Source organism: Miscanthus floridulus, chromosome 9 (assembly GCF_019320115.1).
Source record: "Miscanthus floridulus cultivar M001 chromosome 9, ASM1932011v1, whole genome shotgun sequence".
NCBI classification, from domain to species: Eukaryota; Viridiplantae; Streptophyta; class Magnoliopsida; order Poales; family Poaceae; genus Miscanthus; species Miscanthus floridulus.
In genome coordinates, this window is record NC_089588.1 from 100,628,153 (window position 1) to 100,650,142 (window position 21,990).

The window sequence follows — 21,990 nt, forward strand, 5'->3', positions numbered from 1 at the left end:
ACGATGCCAGCATATGGCGACGTCGCCAGCCTGCTGTACATGTGTAACGAGAGCACAGGCAACTTCCACTCCTCGGACTGCAAGGGCCTGCATGGCCTCCGCGATGGATGGTCGCTGCTCAGGGTCACGGTGCGTGCACCAGAGCCCCACGAGCAGAGCGCGCTGCATCTGCCGGTCGTCGGGCTTCGTATCCCCGCAAGCCGTGCGTCAGCCGCATCCAGGATGCAGGCCAACGGCTTGGCAGTACAAGGTCTCTACCCACTTGAGCAGAAAGAAAGACAGATCCCGGCGGTCCACGGGTGGCCGGCCGGAGACCGATCTCAAGTAGGACGACTGCCGAAGCTATAGATGTCTGACTCCGTGCTACGGCGGTGCGTGTTGACGAACTCCGGATCGATGTACCCCATGGTGCCCTTGACCAGGTTTGTCGTCTGTGGGCCGAGGCGTGCGAGACCGAAGTCTCCCAGCTTGGGGTTGTAGGACGAGTCAAGCATGATATTGCTCGGCTTGATGTCACCGTGCACAACGCGTTGGTCGCAGTCCCGGTGAAGGTAGTGCAGCGCTGAGCCTAATCCCAAAATGATCTTGTACCTAATATTAAATTTAAATGTCACCAAAGGTTTGTACTTTGTGGTTAGTTAATACCACTGAATGCGTTCATGCCAAATCTTATTATTGCTAATTCGTTGAGGACCTTCCACCTTAATATTCATGCAGAAAAAAATGGTAAATCCTACACGTATAAATATATATTCTCATAAAATTTAGAAACATCGAGCCATCAGTCCTATAGTTTAATAGGCAATGGATATGTATTCTACATGGTGGTGTGATGCAAAGGGAAAAGTCTATAAAAATATATGGCGAAATATTTGTATTAGGTCAGAACAAAGATCTTGAAGTATCTAACGGGTATTGTTGTGTTAGTAAAAACATAGAGAGAAAGTTTGCGCAAAGCTAAGGTAAGCAATTTTGATTAGTTGTAAGTGCTAAATATATATGAAGTCTAGTATTAATTCTTCTACTATATGCTCTAACCCTGCTCAGGAGTAAGGGTTGATTGAATAGGGAAGCCAAAAAGATATAGCTATAACCGAGGGATATAATGTTATTAATTAGTACGTAGTTCTAAAACAAGGACAGGATGCAACATGGTTGCACCTCTCGGGCCAATTTAAGATTCTGCCCGTGCTATGGATGTCACTACGTAGAAAACGATTTGTAGCAACGGTTCAATTTTTTTGTAGGGGCGGCTGGTGATGGAGCCGCCCCTACAGTGGCGTGCTCGGGTGCCAAGACACCAGCCGCCTCTACAAATGGAACAGCAGGGGCGGCTGGTGATACGAGCCGCCCCTACAAATGGAGTATGATTTTTAGGGGCGGCTCAATCACCAGCCGCCTCTAGAAATGGTATTTGTAGAGGCGGCTGGTGATTGAGCCGCCCCTAAAAATGGCCCGTATTTATAGCTTCTATTTGTAGGGGCGGCTCAATCACCAGCCGCCCCTACAAATGACCCCCATATAAAACTGAAGCAGCACCTTCTTCCTCCTCGGGTCATTCACTCCAACCCGTAAAAGAAAGTTGAGAAGGGCTTGGGCACCTCCCAAAAATTGCTCTACTAAGGGGGGAAGGTTTTGGTCTCAAATCCTTTGGTGGAGAGGTTATAGAAGGTAAGAAAATGCTATTCCACACTTTTTTTTGAAGTTTTAATGGTTGATTAGTGAATAATTAGAGTTTTGTTTTTCTCTCTCTTCTATGGTGCTTGAGCTATTTATGAGCAAATTAGACCCAACTTTTAAATGTACTAGGGTAAATTAGGGAGGGAAACAAGATCATATCCTTATTTGGTCCATGTTTCTTGATTTTAGTGAACCATTAGTTAGTTTTATGGATGTTTCATGTGCATGTGATCTAGATCTAGGGTTTGGTTTTTTTATTAATTTCGTTTTTGTAAATTTATGTTTGATAAAATTGGACTAGGGTTTGTACGAAAGATATTGTGTAAAGTATAATTATTGCTAATTGTTGTCTTTGAAATTGTTTATTGTAATCAATAAATATGTATTTTAATTATTTATGGATAAATGGGTCATTAATTAATTTTCCTCTACCATGGTGTGTTTGTATGCTTCATGTAATTATATTAGATTTATATTCATATATATCTGAGGTATATACAATTATTCTCAAATAATTATTACTTTGATTAATTTTTATATATATCTGAATAAGTAGTCCTTTAATGTTTATTTTGTTGTTATTGTAAAAGATGGAGTACAGGAACTCTTGGATGTATGGTTCGTTAAGGTTCAAGGCAGGTTTCCGTGAAGAGGTGGATAAATTTATTGAAGCCGCAACGAAGCATGCAACGACATTGAAAGAGAATAAGGATACAATTATTTGCCCCTGTAAAGATTGCAAGAACCGTATGGCATGGACAGATGTGACTATCATCAGATCACATTTGATTATACGAGGATTTGTTGAGGACTACACAGTGTGGATTCATCATGGTGAAACGGTTATTGTTAACGACGAGGATGAGGAGGAATACGACGATGAAACCATAGAATCCCTGTCCCAATATTCAGCCGAGCTTGATGCACAAATGGATTTCGAGTTTGGCAATGAACAAGGTGGTGATGCTGGTGGTTGGGATGGTAACGACGAAGGTGGTGCCAATAATGATGGTGGAGCACGTGTCGAAGTTGAAGATGATTTAGATGACATGATTCGAACCCTTGGACCAGAGATTTTACTAAATAGCCTGAAAGGTCTAGAAAATTTGGAAAGATTGACAAAAGCATCGAAGGAGATTGTGTATGGTGTTGAAAAGGGTTGTCCGACACATTGGACATTGCTACGTTTCGTGCTTGAGCTGCTCATCCTGAAGGCTAAGTACGGCTGGTCAGACTGTAGTTTCAATGATCTATTGCATCTCCTGTCATGGGTGCTGCCACAACCAAACTCAGTTCCCGCCAACACATACCAAGCGAAGAAGATCATAAGTCCATTGACAATGGGGGTTGAAAAAATACATGCATGCCCCAACCACTGTATACTTTTTCGTGGTGAAACATTCAAGTCATTGGATAAATGTCCCCGGTGTGGGGCCAGCCGGTACAAGAACAATGACCTTTACGGTGGGGACGAACCATCCACGGGGAAAAAGAGGAATAAGAAGGGTACAAAAAAGGTGATACAAGAATCTCAGCCCCCAGAGGACACTCCATTAGGCAATGATGCAAAGCAGAGAAGAATTCCTGCCCTGGTAATGTGGTACCTGCCAGTGACCGACCGCTTGAGACGTATGTTCCTAAACCCTAAAGAAGCCGCACTCATGACATGGTGGGATGATGAGCGCAAGGTGGATGATGATAAGATTGCACACCCGGCTGATTGTAGTCAGTGGCAAAGGTTTGATGAGAAGCACAAAGAATTCAGCGATGACCCAAGGAATGTACGGTTTGGCCTGAGCACCGATGGAATGAATCCCTTCAATGAGAGGATGAGCAACCACAGGACATGGCCAGTGATCTTGACCATGTACAACATCCCAACATGGTTGTGTCAGAAGAGAAAGTACCTTCTCCTCACTATTCTTATTTCTGGCCCTAAACAACCAGGCATTGATATAGACGTGTTCCTCGAGCCCTTGATGCAAGAAATGGAGAGACTATGGAGGCATGGGGAGCAGATGTACGATGCATTCCGAAAGGAGGACTTCATATGTAGAGCAATAATATTTGTTACTACCAATGATTACCCCGCGTTGTTTGCTTTGTCTGGATAGATCAAAGGGAAGACGGGATGCTTGGTTTGCTTGGATGGTACTACATGGGTGTACCTGGATGCATCCAAGAAGATAGTTTACCTAAGGAACCGACGCTTCTTAAAGACAAGTCACAAGTACCGCAGCAAATTGTTCTTTAGATTTTATGACAACGCCCTGGAGATTGAACCCCCTCCGGAGAGACGTCATAACGGAGAACATGTGTACAGAATGGTGAAAAATATACATGTCGTCTATGGAAAGAAGAATCCAGATGGGACGAACAGAGATAGAAGCACACCTCCTATCGAAGGCGTATCTTTCAAAAAACAATCGATCTTCTTTCAGTATCTGCCTTATTGGCCAGACTTGGAGGTCTCCCATGCCATTGATGCTATGCACGTACAGAAGAATGTCTTTGAGAGTCTCATTGCTACCTTGATGGACACAGGCAAGTCAAAGGATGGTCTGAAAGCACGGAAAGACATGGTGCAGCTAAACATGATGCCACAGCTTCACCCGGTACCTGAGGCAAGCCCTTCCTACCAAACCGGGATATCCAGCGCCTACCACTTGGAATGAGAAGGTTCCATGATTGGTACTTGCGTGTTCTCCCAACGAGCATAGATATCATACAAGCATGCTTTCCCACCGGCACATTTGGAAGCCCAGCCGGGAAAATTGTCTTTGACTTCAATGACATGCACACATGCTTTCACCTGGGAGAAATAGAGATGAATCTAATTCGCACGTGGTGCCTGTAAGTCCTTGTCCTCCCGATATGATATGAATGTAATCTTTGAATTTTGTTGTAACTAACCCACGCCGTGATTTGTAGAATGCAAGTGCACATTGTCAAACAAATGCCAAGTGTGAAAGCCGGGTATGTAGACCCTCAAGCTATAGCCCAAACAAATTTTAATTACCCTAAACGGTGGACACTGGATGCCAAAGAGCTAGCAGCTGCAAAGACTCTTCGGGAGAAAGAGCGCATCCGTAGTGCGAAGCTAAGGGAAGAGTCCCTTAAGGTTGCGGCATACATTGCTCTGGCTTTCAAAAATCTCCAACAACACTCTACTATATGGCTACCATACAACTTCGAGTAAGTTCAACTATAACTTAAAGCTATGTTCGATATATTTTATTCGATGTAAAAGAGCTTATCTAGTTCTATGATTAAATCCATGCAGCAACCACTGGATTTGTATAGCCGTCGATGTCGGGAAGAGCATGGCATGGGTCTTTGATTCAATAGATAAGGACCCGGCGACATACAAAGACTTCATATCGATTCTCAAGACGTATACATATCGACAATCCTCATTAGCTTATATGTATGTATACATACTTGTAACGTTCACTTATGCATACTAACAAGTTGTATTTGCTAAAATAATTCGAACAGGGCATTTAGGTTCTATGTCTCTCATCATCACGGAAGGCATGATCCAGCGAGGAAGGAAAAGCTGGCTATAAAAACACTATGTGCGGTAAGTGTAACTTACTTCTTCAGTACTCCGTTACATAGCTGTCAAAAGCATTACCTAATATTTTCATATGCAAAACACACAGTGCCCCAAGCAGAGGCCTAGGAGTGTACATTGTGGATACTATATATGTTCTATGATGAGTAACACCGGTGCCTACAGGAGACACCCCTTAAGGGTAAGTTTGAACATCTTCACCCGTAGTATAAAAACTTCATAAATGGTATGAAATACTAAACTGAAACTTGTTTTCTTGTAGTGGAGAGAAGAGAAAGAAATGAAAAGAGACCCATACAAGGATGACCAACTCTTAGAGCTCGTCAGCGACCTTTGCAACTTCATATTGGACCGATTGTACACGTCAGAGGCGCCTACCATGATCGAGAGTCTGACTTAGGTACAAATCCTCAGTACCAACACCTTCGTGAGACTGAAAGGCTAGCTCTAGGACGTTGATAACAATGTGTATGAAATTTGTATATTTAATGATGGATTGTATATATATATCATTACGAATTGGACTTGTAATTGTATTTTATATAATACTATTGTGCTTGTAGTCGCGTTCGGAACGTTGGTCGCGTGGCGTTCGGCAACGCGAACGCGGTTCGGAACGTTGGTCGTGGGGCGTTCGGCAACGCGGATGCTGGATGAAATACGCAGAAACAAACAGTTCTGGTCGAATTTGAATTGTAAATTTGAATTTTTTTTGCGGAAAAACGTACTGTAGGGGCGGTTCTAGATTGAACCGCCCCTACAAATAGGTATTATAGAGGCGGCTGGCACTACAGCCGCCCCTACAAATAAATTTGTAGGGGCGGTTCGTAATACCAGCCGCCCCTACAAATCTATTTGTAGGGGCGGCTCAATCACCAACCGCCCCTATAAATCTATTTGTAGGGGCGGCCTGGGAACCGCCCCTACAAATGCATGATTTGTAGAGACGGTTCGGTAGGGGCGGCTGGCCAAACCGCCCCTACAAAGGGTTACCAGCCGCCCCTAAAAATGCTTTTTGTAGTAGTGTGTGTTTATCCAGGCTTCCTTGGGGGCATGAGCTCGTAGACGAGCAAGAGACCTCTGCGGCTATCACACCAGCCTAGCAGCCGCACAAGGTTGCGATGCCTAAGACGGCCTATGATCATTACCTCAGCCTCGAACTCTTTCCGGCTCTGAGACGATGACTCTGAGGAGAACTTCTTGACGGCTACCTGCTGCTGCTGGTGTCCTTGGATCTCATCCTCGTTACAAGTGGGGAGGCTGCCCTGGTACACGCTGCCAAATCCCCCTCGCCTGAGCAAATTCTCCTCTGCAAATCCACCGGTTGCAGCGGCGAGATCACGGTAGTGGTAACGTCTTGGCCCGGCCACAGTCATTTCGAAGGCGGCAGCCTCACCGTTGTTTGGCTCGTCGGATTCCTCGCCGTCAGCCCCATGGTACTGTGGCTGGGCATTTCTTGCACGCATCTTTCTCCATAGGAGAAGACCCACACCTGCAGCACAAACAAGGAGAGATGCTACAGGAACTAGTACCCGGAGTAGTAGTTTCCCCGAGGGCTCCGGTTTGACCGCCTTCGCCTTGGGTCCTTTGAGTGTGGAGTTGAAGGAACATGACAGGAGCTCGTGTAGATCGACGCAGGTTCCGGTTGATGCAGAGAAGCTGATGGCCACTGTCTTCAGCAAGCTTTGTGTAAGGTTGACGTTCGCGTTGACGCGGTATGGGGTGCCGCCGTTGATATGCAGGTCGATGGCTAACTTCTTGGTCGCGTTGTTGTAGGAATTTTTTTTAAATAATATTATTTTAATTATTAATTGCAAATGTAGCATTTGGATAAGAAGAATTGTAAATCTAGTAGTCTGTCGGGCGCTGGACGGCCGATAAGATCCCTATCGGCAACATGGAGAGCCGACAGGACCCTATAGGCCGCCCAGTAGCCGATAGGGGCCTGTAAACGGCGCGCCGACACCCCTATCGGCCTTCGGCTGGCCGACATATGCCTGTCGGCCTTTGGCTGGCCGACGGGGTCCTAAATATCTACGGCGTCTTCTCCAGCCAGCGCACTCTCTCGCTCCCTCTCTCTCTCTCTCTCTCTCTCACTCACTCACTCACTGCAGCGCCCGCGCCACCGCCGCCGCCGCTGTTGCTCGGCCGCCAGTCCCCGCCACGCGCGCACCGGCTGGTGCTCGGATCCGGCTGCGGGCGCACTGCTGCCGCCGCGCGCGCTACCTTCCGGCCCTCGCGCTCGCCCTCGGCCCTCCCCCGGCTAACAGGTACGGTGTTTTTTTTTTGTAAATTTAGATTTGCTTTGTTAGTTTTAGTTTTATATTAGTTAGATTTCGTTAAGGTTAGATTAAATAGTATATTTAGTTTGTAGTTGTAGATTAAGGTTATGTTAGGGTTAGTTTAGTTTGATTTTGTTTTTTTAGTTAGTTTAGTTAGTTTACTTACATTACTAGAGAACAGACTTTAGAACGATGTCCCAATTTAGCATTAGTCTCGGCATTTTTTGCCCCTGGACTAAAGGATCCTTTAGTCCCGGTTGGTAATACCAACCGGGACTAAAGGTTCCTGCCCAACGGTCGTCCGTGGGGCAGGGATCTTTAGTCCCGGCTGTTATTACCAACCGGGACTAAAGGTTTATCTTTAGTCCCGATTGGTAATACCAGCCAGGACTAAAGCTTTTAGTCCCGGTTTGGGTGATGCCCCGGGAATAAAGATTAATCTTTAGTCCTGGTTTGGCCCCATAACCGGTACTAATTATTCCGGTCTATAGACCAGCTCATTTCTTCCTCCCCGAGCCCGAGCCATTCCATTCAAACTCACTGCCTCTGTTCTTCAGCTTGCTGTTGTTCTTGCTCTCTCCCCCTTCATTGGTGTTGCTCTTCGATTTTGGAGGTAACAAACTTAATCCTCTTATGTTTTATCAGTAGCTTATCTTATTTTACGATGTAGATGCATGTGTAACTTTATATGTTGGACTTTATTATGATTTTATATGTCATTTTTAGCTCAAAATCACATGATGATTTGCATATATGTTTGGATAAACAAAAGTTAAATTAGTTCATCAAAATCACGCATCGCTCGTCCTCACTGGAGCACGCGCCATCCTCGTCCCCGGCGGCTTACATGATCTTAGAATTAATTTTTTCATGAAATGAAAAACTTAGAAAATAGTTAGAAAATTGTAGAAAATCCGTACTAGTTGAACTTGCGGACCGTGTTCAGCTCGACGAGCATGTTCTCTGCCGAGCGGTAACGGACGTCAAGGAGGAGCTTTGATTTTACGAGGGAGAGCGGCAACGATCGTGGAAAACCGTGTTCCCTTCCTCGTAGAATCGGAGCTCTTCCTTGGCCAAGTACGGTGCCGTCCGGTGGAGAAATGCTCGCCGAGATGATCACGTAAGCAAGGTCAACTAGTACGGATGGTTATTTATTGAAACATGTTTTTGAGCTATAATTTGATGGATATTTGATAACTTCAGACCTACAAATGTCATCTACAAATGTTACTATCCTCGACAACCTAAACGCCCACGAGCTCGCCGATATCGAGCAGGTCACTTAGAATTATTTTTTCCATGAAATGAAATACTTAGAAATCATGCATTTTTATTTTTTAGAATTAAATTTTCCATGAAATGAAAAACTTAGAAAATAGTTAGAAAATTATAGAAAATCCGTACTAGTTGAACTTGCGGACCGTGTTCATCTCGGCGAGCATGTTCTCTGTCGAGCGGTAACGGACGTCAAGGAGGAGCTTTGATTCTACGAGGGAGAGCGGCAACGGTCGTGGAAGACCGTGTTCCCTTCCTCGTAGAATCGGAGCTCTTCATTGGTCAAGTACGGTGCCGTCTGGTGGAGAAATGCTCGCCGAGATGATCACGTAAGCAAGGTCAACTAGTACGGATGGTTATTTATTAAAACATGTTTTTGAGCTATGTGATTTCTATGTCATTTTTAGCTCAAAATCACATGACGATTTACAATAGTAAAATCACTTGATAGTTTTGTATTTTACTATTATACATAGTACATATTTCATGGTTTAGTTAGATAAATAAATAATTTTAGTTTTGTTTAAATATATTATTTTAGAAAATGTGAAATTTACACTAGTTTGCAAAAATAAGTATAGAAAGTAGATGACAACTGGTACCGGATCCTCGGCCTCTCGTTCGGTTGCGAAACGACTGAGGCCAGAACTCCCTCTCATTATCTACGGCAAGTGTAAGCAGAAGATTGTGATGGAGTACCGAGTCAAGAGACAGGGACCCAACAAGGGTCGTGTTTTCTACAAGTGCCTGGATCGCGATGTGAGTTTCTTACGCATTTGATTATTATGGCTAATTGACCTGCTTTTCTTGAATATTTTTGACTAAATATTTTTTTGCTTTAATTTCAGTGGGAGGCCAATGGATGCGATGATTGGTACTGGGAGGAAGATTATGCTACATACGTGCAGAATTCGGGTGCGCTTGAGGTAGCGGCTGCTGATGATGAGGCAGTGAGCCAACAAGAGAAGCTTATTGATATTCAACAGACGAATGATTTGTCTGTTTTAGTTGCGTACGGTCACGAAATAATTATGTTACTGAAGTGCATTGTAGTTTTAGTTTGTTTAGTGATAGTTGGGATTGCTTACGTTGTAGCCAGGCTTAGTTAATTAATCAACCATGTGTGTGTCATCTATGTTGTGTAATAAAATACTTAATTATGTTCAAGGTTTTCATAATTTGTCGTGTAATACAGATTATGTCACGCCATTGAATGTACAATGCCGATCGTCGCTCCCAAGACTTTATTGAGGGCGTGCACTATTTCTTAGGTGTGGCCGAGGCAAATAAGCGGGGTGGTTTCATGTGCTGTCCATGTGCCATATGTAATAATTTAAAGGAATATTCAAGCTCAATGAGTCTTCATTCACATTTGCTTAAGTCAGGTTTCATGTCAAACTATATATGTTGGACTAAGCATGGAGAAAGCGGGGTCATGATGGAAGAAGGTGAAGGAGAAGATTTAGACATTGATGACATTATTGCTCAGTATGGTGCCTTTGATGATACTACAATGGGGGGAGATGAAGAAGAGGTAGCGGCAGAAGATGATCTCGGTGATGCTCTTGGCGATGCCATTCGTGATGCACAACAAGAATGCGAAAGTGAAAAAGAGAAAGTTAAGTTCGAGCGTATGCTTGAGGATCATAGGAAGTTGCTATACCCGACGGCCGAAGAGAGGCAAAAAAAGTTAGGTACAACACTGGAATTGCTACAGTAGAAGGCAAAGAATAGTGTATCCGACAAGGTATTTGGGAATTTATTGAACCTCATAAAGAAGATGCTTCTGAAGCCAAATGAATTGCCCACCACTACGTACGAAGCAAAAAAGGTTGTCTGCCCTTTGGGATTAAAAATCCAAAAGATACATGCATGTCCTAATGACTGCATCCTCTACCATGGCAATGAATACGAGAATTTAGATGAATGCCCGGTATGTAAAGCAGCGCAGTATAAGATCAGGCGCGATGATCCTGGTGACATCGAGGGTGAACAACGTCCTAGAAAGAAAATCCCTGCTAAGGTTATGTGGTATGCTCCTATAATACCAAGCTTAAAACGTTTGTTCAAAAATAAAGACCATGCAAAGTTGTTGCGGTGGCATAAATAAGACCGTAAGGTAGACAATATGCTGAGACACCCAGCTGATGGGTCCCAGTGGAGAGCGATAGATAGGGAATTTCCAGAGTTTGCAAATGAGGCTAGAAACTTAAGGTTCGCCTTAAGTACAGATGGTATGAATCCTTTTGGGGGAGCAGAGCACTAGTCATAGCACTTGGCCAGTTACTCTATGTATCTACAACCTTCCTCCATGGTTATGCATGAAGCGGAAGTTCATTATGATGCCGATCCTCATCCAAGGTCCGAGGCAACCTAGCAACGACATTGATGTCTATCTGAAGCCATTAGTTGAAAAACTTCTAGTTTTATGGAACAAACCAGGTGTACGTGTCTGGGATGAGTACAAACAAGAACACTTTGACCTGCGAGCAATGTTGTTCGTAACAATCAATGATTGGCCTGCTTTAAGTAATCTTTCAGGCCAGACAAACAAAGGATATAATGCATGCACACATTGTTTTGATGAACTTGACAGTATATATTTGAAAAGATGTCGAAAGGTCATGTACCTTGGCCATCGTCGATTCCTTCCTTTGAATCACCAAGTAAGAAAGAAAGGTAAGCATTTTAAAGGTAAGCCAGACCACCGAAAGAAGCCTCATAACGAACCGGGGAAGATGTACTCGCAATGGTCAAGGATGTTAAAGTAGTATTTGGAAAGGGACAAGGCAGCGAATCTATTCCCAAAGATGCTAAGGGACACGCACCCATGTGGAAGAAGAAGTCCATCTTTTGGGAGCTACCCTATTGGCAAGTCCTAGAGGTCCGCAACGCAATCGACGTGATGCACCTGACAAAGAATCTTTGTGTGAACCTGTTAGGATTCATGGGTGTGTACGGGAAGCCAAAGGATTCACTTGAAGCACGCCAGGACTTGCAAGGCATGAAAGAACGAGACAACCTTCATCCAGAGAAGACAGATGATGGACATCATTACTTAAGTCCTGCTAGCTACACGCTTAGCAAAGAAGAGAGGGATAGCATGTTCGAATGTCTAAGCAGCATCAAGGTCCCATCGGGATTCTCCTTCAATATAAAGGGTATAATAAATGTGCCAGAGAAGAAATTCCTAAACTTAAAGTCCCATGACTACCATGTGCTTATCACGCAATTGCTTCCAGTTGCTTTAAGAGGAATTCTACCTCCACATGTACGTCTAGCCACCGTGAAGCTATGTGCATTCCTCAATGCAATTTCTTAGAAGGCAATCAATCCAGTGGAACTAGCTACTCTACAGAATGATGTGGTTCAATGTCTTGTCAGCTTTGAGTTGGTGTTCCCTCCATCCTTCTTTAATATCATGACACACCTCCTAGTTTATTTGGTGAAGGAGATTAGTATTCTTGGACCTGTGTTCTTACATAACATGTTCCCCTTCGAGAGGTTTATGGGAGTCTTGAAGAAATATGTGAAAGTCCGTTCTAAGCCTGAAGGAAGCATCACCTAGGGCTATGGAACAGAGGAGGTCATTGAGTTTTGTGTTCACTTTATTCCTGACCTTGCCCCGATTGGCGTTCCCGAATCGCGACACGAGGGGAGACTCAGTGGTAAAGGAACTTTAGGGAAGAAAACATATATTGGCATGGAAGACGATTATTTCAATAAAGCACACTACACAGTTCTTCAGAACTCGTCATTGGTGCATCCGTACATCGAGATACATAAGGAGTTCTTACGATCCAAGTTTCTAGGGAAGACTGAAGCTTGGATTAGGCGTCAGCACATGGAAAGTTTCAGTGGTTGGTTGCGAAAAGAATGTCAAGGCGATGACAATATTGATGAGCAACTGTATTTGTTGGCTAGGCAACCATCGTGGCATATCCTCACGTACTAAGGGTACGAGATAAATGGAAATACATTTTACACAGTTGCCCAAGATAAAAGGAGCACCAATCAAAATAGTGGTGTTTGCATAGATGGCACAGATCCAAATGGGAATATACAAACATATTATGGCCGCATAGAAGATATATGGGAACTAGACTACGCACCTAATTTTAAAGTCCCTTTGTTTCGGTGCCAATGGGTGAAGCTGACCGGAGGAGGGATAACAGTCGACAAAGAGTATGGAATGACAACAGTGGACCTCAACAATATTGGGTACAAAGACGAACCATTCGTCCTTGCTGCCGATGTGAGTCAGATGTTCTATGTGAAAGACATGTCTACAAAATCAAAGAGAGGAAAAAATGAAGACATCAACTCAATGATCAATGAGCCAAAGCGCCATATGGTTCTTTCTGGGAAAATAAATATAGTGGGAATTGAAGACAAGTCAGACATGTCAAAAGATTATGAAAGAAATGTCCGAATTCCACCCTTCATAGTGAAGAAAGATCCAAGCATCATGTTAAATGATGAAGACACTCCATGGTTATGATAAGATCATAACCAAGGGTCATACGTCAAGAAGAAAATCACTGTTGTGCCCGCATGATACAACGATGCACTGTTGTGACATAGTTTTTGAAAGTCTATATGAGATTCAAGAATTTATGACTAGTGTTTGATAAAACTTTCTCAAATGGGAAAATGAGCCATGTAACAATTGTAGATCTTGCGGAGATGATCAAACTTGGTATTCAGAGTTTTTTCATCTGAGGACATTTAGTGTCTCATTTGAGCAAGTTTGACCAAGTCAAATTTGGTCAAATGAAAAAACAATACTTTGACTCTAGTATTATGAACTCTAAATGACTTCAAATTGAAAAGTTTTGAATACCAAGTTTGTTAAAATCATCAATATCTACAATTGTTGTTTTGGTCAACTTTCCATTTGAGATAGTTTGGACGGTTCAAATTTGTGATTTTTAAATTTCTACGCCTACAAACTAGTTTTCAAAACCCTAGATTGTCTCAAATTGAAAAGTTTTGAATACCAAGTTTGTTCAGCTCATCAAGATATACAATCCTTATATAGGCCATTTTTTCATTTGAGAAAGTTTGAATAAAATGCAGTTCAAATTTCACAAGTGTGTGACATAATTTTAGAAAGTCTATATGAGATTCAAGAATTTGAAACTAGTGTTTGATAAAACTTTCTCAAATGAGAAAATAAGCTATGTAACAATTGTAGAACTTGCTAAGATGATCAAACTTGATATTCAGAGATTTTTCATCTGAGGTAATTTAGTGTCTCATTTGAGCAAGTTTGACCAAGTCAAATTTGGTCAAATGAAAATACAACACTTTGACTCTAGTATTATAGACTCTAAATGACTTCAAATTGAAAAGTTTTGAATACCAAGTTTGTTAAACTCATCAAGATCTACAATTGTTGTTTTGGTCAACTTTCCATTTGAGATAGCTTGGATGGTTCAAATTTGTGATTTTTAAATTTCTACGCCTACAAACTAGTTTTCAGAACCCTAGATTGTCTCAAATTGAAAAGTTTTGAATATAAAGTTTGTTAAGCTCATCAAGATATACAATACTTATATAGCCCATTTTTTCATTTGAGAAAGTTTAAATAAAATGTAGTTCAAATTTCACAAGTGTGTGACATAGTTTTAGAAAGTCTATATGAGATTTAAGAATTTGTAACTAGTGTTTGATAAAACTTTCTCAAATCGGAAAATGAGATATGTAACAATTGTAGATCTTGATAAGATGATCAAACTTGGTATTCAGAGATTTTTCATCCGAGGTAATTTAGTGTCTCATTTGAGCAAGTTTGACCAAGTCAAATTTGGTCAAATGAAAATACAACACATTGACTCTAGTATTATGGACTCTAAATGACTTCCAATTGAAAAGTTTTGAATACCAAGTTTGTTAAACTCATCAAGATCCACAATTGTTGTTTTGGTCAACTTTCCATTTGAGATAGCTTGGATGGTTCAAATTTGTGATTTTTAAATTTCTACGCCTACAAACTAGTTTTCGGAACCCTAGGTTGTCTCAAATTGAAAAGTTTTGAATACCAAGTTTGTTCATCTCATCAAGATATACAATCCTTATATAGGCCATTTTTTCATTAGAGAAATTTGAACAAAATGTACTTCAAATTTCACAAGTGTGTGACATAGTTTTAGAAAGTCTATATGAGATTTAAGAATTTGTGACTAGTGTTTGATAAAACTTTCTCAAATGGGAAAATGAGCTATGTAACAATTGTAGATCTTGATAAGATGATCAAACTTTGTATTCAGAGATTTTTTATCTGAGGTAATTTAGTGTCTCATTTGAGCAAGTTTGACCAAGTCAAATTTGGTCAAATGAAAATACAACACATTGACTCTAGTATTATGGACTCTAAATGACTTCCAATTGAAAAGTTTTGAATACCAAGTTTGTTAAACTCATCAAGATCCATAATTGTTGTTTTGGTCAACTTTCCATTTGAGATAGCTTGGATGGTTCAAATTTGTGATTTTTAAATTTCTACGCCTACAAACTAGTTTTTGGAACCCTAGATTGTCTCAAATTGAAATGTTTTGAATATCAAGTTTGTTCACCTCATCAAGATCTACAATCCTTATATAGTCCATTTTTCATTTGAGAAATTTGAACAATATATAGTTCAAATTTCACAAGTGTGTGACATAGTTTTAGAAAGTCTATATGAGATTTAAGAATTTATGACTAGTGTTTGATAAAACTTTCTCAAATGGGAAAATAAGCTATGTAACAATTGTAGATCTTGATAAGATGATCAAACTTGGTATTCAGAGATTTTTCATCTGAGGTAATTTAGTGTCTCATTTGAGCAAGTTTGACCAAGTCAAATTTGGTCAAATGAAAATACAACACATTGACTCTAGTATTATGGACTCTAAATGACTTCCAATTGAAAAGTTTTGAATACCAAGTTTGTTAAAATCATCAATATCTACAATTGTTGTTTTGGTCAACTTTCCAGTTGAGATAGCTTGGACGGTTCAAATTTGTGATTTTCAAATTTCTACGCCTACAAACTAGTTTTCGGAACCCTAGGTTGTCTCAAATTGAAAAGTTTTGAATACCAAGTTTGTTCAGCTCATCAAGATATACAATCCTTATATAGGACATTTTTTCATTTGAGAAAGTTTAAACAAAATGTAGTTCAAATTTTACAAGTGTGTGACATAGTTTTAGAAAGTCTATATGAGATTAAAGAATTTGTGACTAGTGTTTGATAAAACGTTTTCAAATGGGAAAATGAACTATGTAAAAATTGTATATCTTGCTAGGATGATCAAACTTGGTATTCAGAGATTTTTCATCTGAGGTAATTTAGTGTCTCATTTGAGCAAGTTTGACCAAGTCAAATTTGGTCAAATGAAAATACAACACTTTCACTCTAGTATTATAGACTCTAAATGACTTAAAATTGAAAAGTTTTGAATACCAAGTTTGTTAAACTCATCAAGATCTACAATTGTTGTTTTGGTCAACTTTCCATTTGAGATAGCTTGGATGGTTCAAATTTGTGATTTTTAAATTTCTACGCCTATAAACTAGTTTTCGGAATCCTAGATTGTCTCAAATTGAAAAGTTTTGAATATCAAGTTTGTTCACCTCATCAAGATCTACAATCCTTATATAGGCCATTTTTTGATTAGAGAAAGTTGAACAAAATATAGTTCAAATTTCACAAGTGTGTGACATAGTTTTAGAAAGTCTATGAGATTCAAGAATTTGTGACTAGTGTTTGATAAAACTTTCTCAAATGGGAAAATGAGCTATGTAACAATTGTATATCTTGATAAGATGATCAAACTTGGTATTCAGAGATTTTTCATCTGAGGTAATTTAGTGTCTCATTTGAGCAAGTTTGACCAAGTCAAATTTGGTCAAATGAAAATACAACACTTTGACTCTAGTATTATGGACTCTAAATGACTTCCAATTGAAAAGTTTTGAATACCAAGTTTGTTAAACTCATCAAGATCTACAATTGTTGTTTTGGTCAACTTTCCATTTGAGATAGCTTGGACGGATCAAATTTGTGATTTTTAAATTTCTACGCCTACAAACTAGTTTTTGGAACCCTAGATTGTCTCAAATTGAAAAGTTTTGAATACCACGTTTGTTCATCTCATCAAGATATACAATCCTTATATAGACCATTTTTTTCATTTGAGAAAGTTTGAATAAAATATAGTTCAAATTTCACAAGTGTGTAACATAGTTTTAGAAAGTCTATATGAGATTTAAGAATTTATGACTAGTGTTTAATAAACCTTTCTCAAATGGGAAAATAAGATATGTAACAATTGTAGATCTTGATAATATGATCAAACTTGGTATTCAGAGATTTTTCATCTGAGGTAATTTAGTGTCTCATTTGAGCAAGTTTGACCAAGTCAAATTTGGTCAAATGAAAATACAACACCTTGACTCTAGTATTATGGACTCTAAATGACTTCCAATTGAAAAGTTTTGAATACCAAGTTTGTTAAACTCATCAAGATCCACAATTGTTGTTTTGGTCAACTTTCCATTTGAGATAGCTTGGATGGTTCAAATTTGTGATATTTAAATTTCTACGCCTATAAACTAGTTTTCGGAACCCTAGATTGTCTCAAATTGAAAAGTTTTGAATATCAAGTTTGTTCACCTCATCAAGATCTACAATCCTTATATAGGCCATTTTTCATTAGAGAATTTCGAACAAAATGTAGTTCAAATTTCACAAGTGTGTGACATAGTTTTAGAAAGTCCATATAAGATTTAAGAATTTGTGACTAGTGTTTGATAAAACTTTCTCAAATAGGAAAATGAGCTATGTAACAATTGTAGATCTTGATAAGATGATCAAACTTGGTATTCAGATATTTTTCATCTGAGGTAATTTAGTGTCTCATTTGAGCAAGTTTGACCAAGTCAAATTTGGTCAAATGAAAATACAACACAATGACTCTAGTATTATGGACTCTAAATGACTTCCAATTGAAAAGTTTTGAATACTAAGTTTGTTAAACTCATCAAGATCTACAATTGTTGTTTTGGTCAACTTTCCATTTGAGATAGCTTGGATGGTTCAAATTTATGATTTTTAAATTTCTACGCCTACAAACTAGTTTTCGGAACCCTAGATTGTCTCAAATTGAAAAGTTTTGAATACCAAGTTTGTTCAGATCATCAAGATATACAATCCTTATATAGGACATTTTTTCATTTGAGAAAGTTTGAACAAAATATAGTTCAAATTTTACAAGTGTGTGACATAGTTTTAGAAAGTCTATATGAGATTCAAGAATTTGTGACAAGTGTTTGATAAAACTTTTTCAAATGGGAAAATGAGCTATTTAACAATTGTAGATCTGGCTAGGATGATCAAACTTGGTATTCAGAGATTTTTCATCTGAGGTCATTTAGTGTCTCATTTGAGCAAGTTTGACCAAGTCAAATTTGGTCAAATGAAAATACAACACTTTGACTCTAGTATTATGGACTCTAAATGACTTCCAATTGAAAAGTTTTGAATGCCAAGTTTGTTGAACTCATCAAGATCTACAATTGTTGTTTTGGTCAACTTTCCATTTGAGATAGCTTGGACGGATCAAATTTGTGATTTTTAAATTTCTACGCCTACAAACTAGTTTTCGGAACCCTAGATTGTCTCAAATTGAAAAGTTTTGAATACCACGTTTGTGCATCTCATCAAGATATACAATCCTTATATAGGCCATTTTTTCATTTGAGAAAGTTTGAACAAAATATAGTTCAAATTTTACAAGTGTGTGACATAGTTTTAGAAAGTCTATATGAGATTTAAGAATTTGTGACTAGTGTTTGATAAAACTTTCTCAAATGGGAAAATGAGATATGTAACAATTGTAGATCTTGATAAGATGATCAAACTTGGTATTCAGAGATTTTTCATCTGAGGTAATTTAGTGTATCATTTGAGCAAGTTTGACCAAGTCAAATTTGGTCAAATGAAAATACAACACATTGACTCTAGTATTATGGACTCTAAATGACTTCCAATTGAAAAGTTTTGAATACCAAGTTTGTTAAACTCATCAAGATCTACAATTGTTGTTTTGGTCAACTTTTCATTTGAGATAGCTTGGATGGTTCAAATTTATGATTTTTAAATTTCTACGCCTACAAACTAGTTTTCGGAACCCTAGATTGTCTCAAATTGAAAAGTTTTGAATACCAAGTTTGTTCACCTCATCAAGATCTACAATCTTTATATAGGACATTTTTTCATTTGAGAAAGTTTGAACAAAATGTATTTCAAATTTTACAAGTGTGTGACATAGTTTTAGAAAGTCTATATGAGATTAAAGAATTAGTGACTAGTGTTTGATAAAACTTTTTCAAATGGGAAAATGAACTATGTAACAATTGTATATCTTGCTAGGATGATCGAACTTGGTATTCATAGATTTTTCATCTGAGGTAATTTAGTGTCTCATTTGAGCAAGTTTGACCAAGTCAAATTTGGTCAAATGAAATTACAACACTTTCACTCTAGTATTATAGACTCTAAATGACTTAAAATTGAAAAGTTTTGAATACCAAGTTTGTTAAACTCATCAAGATCTACAATTGTTGTTTTGGTCAACTTTCCATTTGAGATAGCTTGGATGGTTCAAATTTGTGATTTTTAAATTTCTACGCCTACAAACTAGTTTTCGGAATCCTAGATTGTCTCAAATTGAAAAGTTTTGAATATCAAGTTTGTTCACCTCATCAAGATCTACAATCCTTATATAGGCCATTTTTTGATTAGAGAAAGTTGAACAAAATATAGTTCAAATTTCACAAGTGTGTGACATAGTTTTAGAAAGTCTATGAGATTCAAGAATTTGTGACTAGTGTTTGATAAAACTTTCTCAAATGGGAAAATGAGCTATGTAACAATTGTATATCTTGATAAGATGATCAAACTTGGTATTCAGAGATTTTTCATCTGAGGTAATTTAGTGTCTCATTTGAGCAAGTTTGACCAAGTCAAATTTGGTCCAATAAAAATACAACACTTTGACTCTAGTATTATGGACTCTAAATGACTTCCAATTGAAAAGTTTTGAATGCCAAGTTTGTTAAACTCATCAAGATCTACAATTGTTATTTTGGTCAACTTTCCATTTGAGATAGCTTGGACGGATCAAATTTGTGATTTTTAAATTTCTACGCCTACAAACTAGTTTTCGGAACCCTAGATTGTCTCAAATTGAAAAGTTTTGAATACCACGTTTGTGCATCTCATCAAGATATACAATCATTATATAGGTTATTTTTTCATTTGAGAAAGTTTGAACAAAATATAGTTCAAATTTTACAAGTGTGTGACATAGTTTTAGAAAGTCTATGAGATTTAAGAATTTGTGACTAGTGTTTGATAAAACTTTCTCAAATGGGAAAATAAGATATGTAACAATTGTAGATCTTGATAAGATGATCAAACTTGGTATTCAGAGATTTTTCATCTGAGGTAATTTAGTGTATCATTTGAGCAAGTTTGACCAAGTCAAATTTGGTCAAATGAAAATACAACACATTGACTCTAGTATTATGGACTCTAAATGACTTCCAATTGAAAAGTTTTGAATACCAAGTTTGTTAAACTCATCAAGATCTACAATTGTTGTTTTGGTCAACTTTCCATTTGAGATACTTTGGATGGTTCAAATTTGAGAGGACGGTTCAAATTTGAGATTTTTAAATTTCTACGCCTACAAACTATTTTTCGGAACCATAGATTTTCTCAAATTGAAAAGTTTTGAATACCAAGTTTGTTAAGATCATGAAGATCTACAATTGTTATTTTGGTCAACTTTCTATTTGAGAAAGTTTGAATAAAATATATTTCAAATTTCACAAGTGTGTGACATAGGTTTAGAAAGTCTATGAGATTCAAGAATTTGTGACTAGTGTTTGATAAAACTTTCTCAAATGGGAAAATAAGCTATATAACAATTGTAGATCTTCCTGAGATGATCAAACTTGGTATTCAGAGTTTTTTCATCTGAGGTCATTTAGTGTCTCATTTGAGCAAGTTTGACCAAGTCAAATTTGGTCAAATGAAAAAACAATACTTTGACTCAAGTATTATGGACTCTCAATGACTTCAAATTGAAAAGTTTTGAATACCAAGTTTGTTAAACTCATCAAGATATACAATTGTTGTTTTGGTGAACTTTCCATTTGAGATAGTTTGGATGGTTCAAATTTGTGATTTTTAAATTTCGACGCCTACAAACTATTTTTCGGAAACCTAGATTGTCTCAAATTGAAAAGTTTTGAATACCAAGTTTGTTCAGATCATCATGATATACAATCCTTGTATAGGTCATTTTTTTATTTGAGAAAGTTTGAACAAAATATAGTTCAAATTTCACAAGTGTGTGACATATGTTTAGAAAGTCTATATGAGACTCAAGAATTTATGACTAGTGTTTGATAAAACTTTCTCAAATGGGAAAATGAGCTATGTAATAATTGTAGATCTTGCTGAGATGATCAAACTTGGTATTTAGAGATATTTCATCTGAGGTCATTTAGTGTCTCATTTGAGCAAGTTTGACCAAGTTAAATTTGGTCAAATGAAAAAACAACACTTTGACTCTGTATTATGGACTCTATCTGACTTCCAATTGAAAAGTTTTGAATACCAAGTTTGTTAAACTCATCAAGATCTACAATTGTTGTTTTGGTCAACTTTCCATTTGAGATAGTTTGGATGGTTCAAATTTGTGATTTTTAAATTTCTATGCCTACAAACTATTTTTCGGAACCCTAGATTGTCTCAAATTGAAAAGTTTTGAATACCAAGTTTGTTCAGATCATCAAGATCTACAATTGTTGTTTTGGTCAACTTTATATTTAAGAAAGTTTGAACAAAATGTAGTTCAAATTTCACAAGTGTGTGACATAGGTTAGAAAGTCTATATGAGATTTAAGAATTTATGACTATTGTTTGATAAAACTTTCTCAAATGGGAAAATGAGTTATGCAATAATTGTAGATCTTGCTGAGATGATCAAACTTGGTATTCAGAGTTTTTTCATCTGAGGTCATTTAGTGTCTCATTTGAGCAAGTTTGACCAAGTCAAATTTGGTTAAATGAAAAAATAACACTTTGACTCTAGTATTATGGACTCTAAATGACTT

At 38.4% G+C, this 21,990-nt stretch overlaps 1 long non-coding RNA gene across 1 annotated transcript; it reads left to right on the top strand.

Annotated features, from left to right (window-relative positions):
- The first annotated feature begins 4,613 nt into the window (after nucleotides 1-4,613).
- LOC136483175 (uncharacterized) lies at nucleotides 4,614-5,263 on the top strand. Its single transcript, XR_010765333.1, has 3 exons — nucleotides 4,614-4,875; nucleotides 4,964-5,074; nucleotides 5,179-5,263. It is a non-coding gene; the product is annotated as an uncharacterized lncRNA (long non-coding RNA).
- Nucleotides 5,264-21,990: the final 16,727 nt, after the last annotated feature.